The following is a 9,366-nucleotide window of genomic DNA, read 5'->3' as shown; positions in this document are numbered from 1 at the left end:
CATGAAGTCCAGAAGAGACCAGAAGGTCACAGGTGGTTGTGAGTCAACTAATATGGGTACTGGGAACTTAACGTGGGTCCTCTGTATACACTCCTAAGTCATTTCTCTAGCCCCCAAAATGCATGTTTTAAAATAATCACAATACAGCTACAAAGGGAAGAAATATCCTCTGTGCAGTATAGTTGTTCTGAGGCAGTACCTAAAGAGAGGCCTCAAACATACTCAGGCAGCACCATTGGCACCAGCTGGCTGCCTCCCAACGTGAGCACAAAAAAGGCAATGTCCCAGCAGCATGTACATGTCACTATTCACAAGCAGTGAAAACTGTAATGTACCTGGGTATAAAGTCATAGAGAATACTGGTGACTGCCACAAATTGACATTTGCACACCCTCACCTAAAATCATTCACATTTAGATGTGTTCAATGCTGCCTTCCTTCAGATGCTTTTCCTCCTGGAACACCAGGATCTGGCTTTTGGGTTCTTCCTGGATCCTTCAACTACTGACCTTTCCAGAACCCTTGCTAAGTCCAAAGAAATGATGCCATTACAAAGGGCCACATTTTGGCAGGTCCTGAGATTCCTAGCAGAAGCCATACACATAGAAAGTATGTAAGGTTGCAGTTTAATGCAAGGCATCACTTCTTTCCAGGCCACAAGGTGGGGTCTCAGGACTGGGGATTCAGTGTTAGGTGAATAAGGAGTGTACATGCTCCTGACACCAGGAATAGATATAGTCATACCCACAGTGATTCAGGCCAACATCACATGACCTGAGAAGAAACAACACTGGACCCTTCAGATGTGTTCATCAGTGACCCACCATCTAAAATTTCTGGGACCTAAAGCTATTCTGTTGACTCTCTAGTAAAAGAATACTATGCTGTGTGGAAAGCAGCACTGTTAAGACTTCAGATATTAACTGCTTTCTTTCTGGTCTCTTCCCACCTGATAGTATAAAGAAAATGCCACAGGAAAGAGATTCTTAGAAAAATTGTATTGATTTCATGAACAAATCCGAAAACGGCAGTCATCTAGAATCAGAGCACTGGCCATGCAAAGAAAGGAATGAGGAGAAAGAATAATATATGAGAGAAAACCAGGAGAGCACAGTTACAAGCGTGCTCTGGGCTGACCCCATCAGTGATGGAGAAGCCGGCAGGGAAGGGCCAGCATCTGTGCCCAGGCTGACTTGTCAATCAAGCAGTCCCTGTGGGTTATAGAGAAGCTTTCCTCTCCATGCCTCTTACAGTGTGGCTACTTCCTCTTCTCATGGTCTCAGAATTTCAGCTTGGCCCCTCAAGTGGCCAAATGTGTTTGTCCCAACATGCTTCCACCTTCTCCTGGTAACAGTAACTTGGTTAAGGGATCTGTTCCCTTGGGGCTGCTAGTCTCAACACTCTACTATCAGAGAGTGGAGCCTGATAGCTCAGACCTCGTCAATCAGAGCACTCTAATTCCTAGGCACACCATTGATCAAAGAGATTACCACCTGACTCAGACGAAGCCAGTCATATTCTACCCTGAAGAACTTGGAATCTAAGTAGACACTCCAGACTAGGAGACCAATGTTGTGTCTAACAGTGGTCTGGAGATAGGCTATAAGCTACCAGGACCACCCAAGTTTCTTCCCCTCTCAGGGCCAGGTTCCTATTCCTCTCATACACTAAACTGCCCTCATAGCTTCGCAATAAGCTCGGTCTGTGTGGCAACCAACAACCAACATCACAAGTGGCATTCCTTTTCTCAAAGATGGAACCGGCCAAGTGAAGAAGGGGTGGACACTCTTACCCCATGGCTGAACACTGAACTGACATTGTATGGAGCATGACTAATGTCACGTGCTCATGCCTGAAGCTTTAGAAGATCTTGGTAGTCCAACGTCCTGATGTAGGGAGCTCTGTCTGTCTGTTTACACCAAAGTAGATCCATGAGCCTACTGAAGTCGCCTCTTTCTGCCAGTCTCCAAGGCACTAGGGCCTGGGTGGCCACCATCTCTGCCTCTGCAGGTCGTTAAGCTACTGTGTCTCAGCTCCAGAGTCGCTCTTATGTACTGTCAGTGAGTCTCTGACTGGAACTCCACTGCTAGGGAGAACTAGCTGCAGGTACATGGGAGGTGGCAAGGGGAGGGGCTTGCCCCTGTCACTGGCAGTCCCCACATGTTTGGCACTCTCCCATCAACTGTATCGCATCCCCTTCAGTGACCCCAGATGAGTTTTGTCCATGTGCCAAAATTGAAGTCCCAAGGGAAATAGAAAAGCGTGATCTTTGAGCCCCTTCCAAGCATCTTCTACTGTAAGTTCACTCCTTGTGGTGTGTTTGCAAATGCACGTGTGTGTATGCACATGTGTGTGAGTGTGTGCATGTGTGCATGAGCATGTGCATGACTCTGTATCTATGTGTGAATGAGTGTGTGTGAATGTGTACATGTGTGCATTTGGATGTGCATGTGTGCTTGTGTATGTGTGTATGCATGTGCATATTTGCAGGGGTTGGCCATTCCTGATCACTATCAAATGACACTCCCCTGGGAGCAGCTTGGCAACAAAGGTACTGACCTCTGGGGAAGAGGGGCCCTTTCCCAACTCCAAAGCTTCTTCTATAACCTGCTTCTGGCCACTTCTCTTGACTTTTCCTGTGGCCAATGGGAAGGGGAGCATCTGGAACCTGAGATCTCCATCTAGACTTTGCCCCAAACACCAAGGATCACAGAGCATCCTATCCAGATGTCTCAGAGCCTGCTTCCTGGATCCCAGCAGACACCTTCCCTGAGTAGTTCTTCTGAGTGGACCATGAACTTCCACGTTACATATTTCTTAGCCCAAGGTGCTGACAGGTGATGGCTGACGGAAGGTGAAAGCGAAAATGCCCCCTGACTTTTCCACACACGTTCATGTCACCCTACCAAGCATGGAAGAGTGTAGCAGAAAGACAAAGTAGGATGGGCCAGGGGCTTTGCTTAATGCTCTTATTCCTGCCCCACAAATGTCATGGAAGAACCTGGCAGGAAATAAATCACCTTTGGGCCCCAGAGGTAAGGAAAAGGACACTAAACTAAACTCTAGAGAGATGCCAAGATGCACACATGCAGGAAGGGAGCCACACTGAGCTTCATGGTTTAGCCAGCTGAACTCGGCAAATGATGACGTCAGTGAGGGTATGATGCCTGAGAAAGCCTAGGCTTAGCAAGCAGGAGCTTGTGGCTGTCCACTCTAAAATGACTCTGGGTCCTTGAGCCCATGCTGGGGCAGAGTGTGCCTCAAGGCATGGCATTCTCAAGAGCAAAATCTTCCCTAGTGTTCCTCAGAGGTGAATAAGCTGAACTGCTAAACCATGGACAGGAGGTTTCTGAAATCAGAAGCCACACTAACTGACCACTCACTCCTGCTGTAGGTAATGAGCTGTCAAACATTTGTGTGAGTTCTCTGCGTTCCCGACAGGTATGTTCTCCTCCGCCATCTCCTGTATACTTCACCCTCTTGGAGATGAGCGTTTCTATTGTTCTTCCTCCTCGTTGGGGTTACACATTGGGTACATTTCAGTGACACATCTATTCCTTTGTAAGGGCATGGGGAACACATCCAGACCCAGTAGAGACAGGGAAGTCACATTCAGAAGACCTGGGTTGTTTCCCATGGGGAAAGAGGTGTGAGCAATGTGTTATTACCATAAACAGGAACACTCTGAGCTTGTGGACACGAGAGGGAAGGAGCTGTTATCTTTGGCCGGTCTGTGTCCGTGTTAACCCTGACCCTTCTAGTCATAGACTTTGAACCCCTGACTGCAGAGAGGAGCCCACGAGGCAGGATGGAGCAAGCATTGCACTCTGCCTCAACCACAATGAGAGACTCAGAATGGAAATGTGGCCGGGCAGTGGTGGTGCACACCTTAAATCCCAGCACTCGAGAGGCAGAGCAGGCGGATCTCTGAGTTTGAGGCCAGCCTGGTCTATAGAGTGAGTTCCAGAGCAGCCAGAGCTGTACAGTGAAACCCTGTTTCTTAAGGGGAAAAAATGGGAATGTACCATCTGTTATTATGCCTGGAGCTGCTGGGAAAAAATTTCTTTCTGGATGGAGCAGCTGTCAGACCGGGAGCCCAAAGCTCTCTGTGACCCTGTTCCCTAGGGTGCCAAGAAAGATCATGTGGACAGGGTCCCCAGAGTCATGGATTCCTGCAGGTGCTTTCACTGTCTGAGCAGCCTCGCCTTTCCGTGAAAGCTAACCTGCATAGAACTACTAATGTGCAACACAGGAGCCTTGAAACCAATCAACCAAACCTCAGCTTCTGTTAGAGAGAGAGAGAAGGATCTGTGTCTGTGTGTGTCTGTGTCTGTGTGTGTGTCTATCTGTCTGTCTGTGTCTGGGGAGGGGGGCATCATGCACATGTGGGAACTTGCAGAGGCCAGAACAGTGTTTGATCTTTAGAGCTGGACTTAATAACATTTGTGAGCCACCTGGTGACGGTGCTGGGATTTGAACTTTGGTCTTCACAGCAGAGCAACACTTTCAACTGCTGAGCCATCTCTACAGCCCCCTCATTCTGTTTGCATATCCTCTGGGCCAAATAAATTTAATGTTGCCTTATTTGTGTTTTATTGTGGGTATGAGCATGTGTGCATGCACACAGAAGAATAAAGCTAAATCCATAGTTTCACCCCGCACAAAAATCAACTCACAGTGAACCAAAACCTTAACTTAAATAACCGTACATGCTGAAACTGCTAGAGGAAAACATAGGGAACGCTCCTCCAGGGATAGGTACAGGCAAGAATGTTCCGAACAGCACGCCCATAGCACAGGCACCAGCACCACAGTCAATAATGGGACCACATTGACTATTAAAGCCTCTGTAAGCAGGAGAAGCGGTCAGCAGAGAAAACAGACAACCACAGAATGGGAGAAAATCTTACCAACCATGCTCCAGACAGGATAACAGCCAGAACTTACAAAGAACTTAAAAGGTAATGCAAAAAACAATAACAACAACAAAACCCAAAGATGCATTAGTAACATGGACAGACAGTTTTCAAAAGAAGAAACACAACTTGCTGGTAAGTTTAGGGGGGTTGTTGTTGTTATTGTTGTTGTTTATGGTTAATTTGTTTCTTTGTTTTTGATTTTCAGCATCCTTGTTCAATGGGGAGATGCAAATTGAAACTACGTTGAGATCCAGTTCACCCCAGTCAGAAGGGCCGTCATCAGGAAGTAGGACAACAAATGCTGATGAGGATGTGCGGAAAGAAGGATCCTTATTCACCACTGCTGGGAGTGTAAACGGGCACAGCCTTCTGGAGGTCAGTACAGAGATTTCTAAAAGATAGAACTACCGTATCACTAAGCCAGCTATCCCGCTCCTGGACACACAAGGTATTCTATCTACCACAGAGAGACCTGCACATCTGTGTTTTTGATGCTTTATTCACAAAAGCTAGGAGATAAAGCCAGTTTAGACGTCCATCAAAAAACAAGTAAATAGTGAAAGCGTGGTACATTCCACAATGGGACTTTATTCAGCTGTAAAGAAAAACGAAATCAAGAAATTTGCAATAGATTGGTCTGGAAAGTATAATATTAAGCAAGGTGATCAAACTCAGACCAAAAAAAAAAAAAATACATGTTCTATTACGTATGCAGATCCTAGTCTATAATATTTAATGTATATAGTATATGCATGTTTGTGGATGGCCTAAATAATTATAAAAGAGATCATCAAGAGAGGGTCAAATAGGTGATGAGGTTGGATGGAGGGGGGCAAAAGAACACATAGGGTATGGAATAAAAAAAGGAGACTGGGGGTGGGTTACAGGGTGGTGTCAAGTTAGCAGGGAGGTGGGGGAGATGAAGGGGAGGAAAATCCTAAAGTTCACTCTGTTCAAAAGTGCCATGATATCTAACAGCTTGTATGGCAATTTTAAAAATAAAAATAAGGAGAGAAAATAGTAGAGATAATACACAGTAGTCTCCTATCATGCAAGAGATGAGGTCTGTAAGTGAATTCATTAATCCAGGGAAGATCTCTGCAGAGAAACAGGCCAGAAAGCTGAGAACCACAGTCCAGCTGGAGGCCCTCTCGGGCTCTCTCACCTGCCTGCCTGCCTGCCTGCTTGCTGGCCTGCACCATCAGGATTTACAGCCTCCCATCCCCCTGCACCACAGTCCCAAGAACATGGAGGCTGCAGAATCTAGACTCCCACCCAGCCCCTCCCTCTCACAGCACCATCTGCAGCCTGCTAGAGCCAGTGGGACCTGAGAACTCTACCTTCCTTCCCAGATAAAACAGACTTAACAGACAGCTATAGGACATTCCGTCCAAATGCTACAGAACATACATTCTTCGCAACAGCCCATGGAACTTTGTCTGGAATAGATGATGTATTAAGACACAAGTCAAGACTCTCAACAAATACAGAAAATAGAAGTAATTTCTTATATCCTACCCGATCCCTGTGGAGTAAGACTGTAAATCAACAGCAAGAGAAACTCTAGAACACACAAGCTCATGGAGAGTAAATGACACACTGGGAAATGAGGCAAAGCAAACTGTCAGTCAAGTGAAGAGACGAAGAGTCAGTCAGGAGTAGAAAGACAACCAAGTGAGAAGAAAACCCCTACCAGTTCCATATCCAACAGAGGACTGTTGTCTAGACTATGCAAAGAATTCCATAAACTTACACCAAGAAAACAAAAAACCCAATCAAAATATGGGCCATGAAACAAAACAGAGTTCTCAAGAGAAGAGATACAAACGGCTGATAAACAGTTTTAAGAGTGTTCCACATCATCAGCCATCTCACCCCAGGCAGAATGCCTATCATCAGGAAATCACACCAGCAAATACAGGTGAGGATGGGGAAAAGGAAACACTTACCCACCAGTGATGGGAGTGTAAGGTGGTGCAGCCTCAGCCACTGTGGAAATTAGTGTCGAGCTTTCTCTGAAAGCTAAAAACAAAACTACCAAATGTCCAGTTATGCCACAGGCTATGCTATGCCTAGGCTACACAGCCCAAGATCCTCTCATCTTCCTGCAGAGATACTTGCACATCCTTGTACGTTGCTGCTTTATTCACAATATAGGAAACAGAATCGGCCTAGATGTCCACGAGCTGAATAAACGCCCAGTGAAAATGTAGTAGAGCTGGATAAGAAGGTGTTTAAAGATATGAGACCCTTGGGTAATTTAGAAGACCTGGATTTGTTACATGGTCATGTGCAGTCACACGTGGACCTCATAATACCAGTAACGAAAGTGTTCCAGTCTACAGGTGTAAAAACTAAACTGGGGCTGAATGACTTAGGAACACAGAGGAACTGGTTGTTTGAGAGAGGGCACTCAAACTCCCACCCTCCCTTCCTTCCTCTCTCTTCCCTCTCTCCCTCCCTCCCTCCCTCCCTTCCTTTCTTCCTTCATTCCTTCCAGGGTTGGGGATTTAGCTCAGTGGTAGAGTGCTTGCCTAGCAAGCACAAGGCCCTGGGTTCGGTCCTCAGCTCCAGAAAAAAAAAAAAAGCTCTCAACCACCTTCCTTTCTTTCTTTCTTCCTTCCTTCCTTCATTCCTCCCTCTCTTCCTCCCGCCCTTCCTCCTTTCATTTCTCTCTTCCTCCCTTCCTTCCTCCCTTCCTTCCTTCCTTCCTTTTTTTCCTCCCTCCCCCCCTTCCTTCTTTTCTTTTTCCCACGTTTTATACCACCCTATCATGCTGGAGATCTAAGACATGTGGGAAGTGTGGAAATACAGCCAGAAGGTAGACCCTTATCTCCCAAGGCTCTGTTAAGTGTCATAGCTCTTGGATGACTTCTGTACTTTATCACTTTTATCCAGATCCCATGAATTCTCAAGGCAGGTGCTTGAGTAAAGAATCATCCTCTCAATGAGTAAGGGCTGAGGTTAATAAAATGGCAGCGTCCAGTTTGAGCATGCATCTGCAAACTTTGAGGCATCATCTCATGGCTTCTAGTGACCCCTTCACTCCAAACTGTTGGATCCTCTCCTCCCATAACTCCTACCATCCATACCTATGCCTGACACTTGGCCATTGCTCACTCCAGTTTGTGTCCACTCAAGCCCCACACAGCACAATACCTTGTACCAGGTTCAGAAGTCCCACCAGGGTAATCAATGTGGTGCCTGAGAGAATGGAATCCAAAGGGTATCATATGGACTTGCCCATTTACCTAATGGTAAATACTCAGTTATTTCTATGTTAAAAACCAGTATGGAGACATTATCAAGCAAAGTACACACACACACACACACACACACACACACACACACACACACACCAACAAAAAAAAGAAAAAACATGAATTTCTGAAATAAAGCCTGAGATTTCTATCCAGCTATGGTTTAGAATGTTTCAGTGGAGAAGTATAAAAGGAATTCAGCAAACAGGATAAAGGGCTTAGGATGGAATTTCAGAACTTCTCATTGGCCCCACTTGCCTTCCAGGCTCAGCTCATCAGCATCCCCTTAGAAACTACTGAAAACCCCTGCTGCACCCTTTCATCTTCCCATCCTCGTCTCTGCTTTCCCTGCAGCCTGGAATTCCCTTCTGTTCATTTAAAGACACACTTGCCTAGCATATTAGTCGGGGTTCTCTAAAGGAACAGAACTGCTAGAATTAAATACACATACGTATATATACATGGGGGTTGTGAAGGAAAGAAAATTTATCAGACAGGCTTGCAGGCTGTGGTCCAGTAGCCCAGTGATGTCTGTCTCATGATGGAAAGGCCAAGAATCTAGTAACTGTTCAGTCTACAGGGCTGGATGTCTCAGTCATACCAATTTGGCACAGGAGCCCTAGAGGATTCTGGGAGAGCTACCCATCTTCAGTCTGCATTGGAATCCTGAGGAAGTTCTAATATCGGTGAAGGATGGCCTCGGCAGCAGGGTAGACGAACTTGCCAGGGAGAGTGAGGGCAAAGGCAAAAACAAAAAGCTTCCTTCTTCCGCATACTTTTATGTGGGCTGCCGCCAGAACATGTGGTCCTGATGTAGGATGGAGCTTCCCTCCTCAAATAACCCAACCAAAAATATTCCTCACGGGTATGCCCAGCAGCTTAAATTTCTATTGATTCCAGAAGTTGACAACCAAGATTAGCTTTCATGCCTCCCATGAAGTCTTCTAGGCTCACATCATCTCCCACTAGGCCTTCTCCCAGCTGCTGTGCAGCGATATTAGCCGTCTGTGGCATTAGGATTGTTTCCTAAGCTGCTTGGTAATAGGAACTGTATCTGCTACATCTTTGCTCCCTCATGCATGGAGTAGATATTATTCCCAGAGAAACAAAAACATGATAGATTTAACAATCACTTACATGTATGATGTCATTTAAGCCTCATAAAAATCCCGCAAGGAAGTTTTCCT

Source organism: Peromyscus eremicus, chromosome 19, assembly GCF_949786415.1.
Source record: "Peromyscus eremicus chromosome 19, PerEre_H2_v1, whole genome shotgun sequence".
Lineage (NCBI taxonomy): Eukaryota > Metazoa > Chordata > Mammalia > Rodentia > Cricetidae > Peromyscus > Peromyscus eremicus.
Note: the sequence above shows the minus strand (reverse complement) of the source record.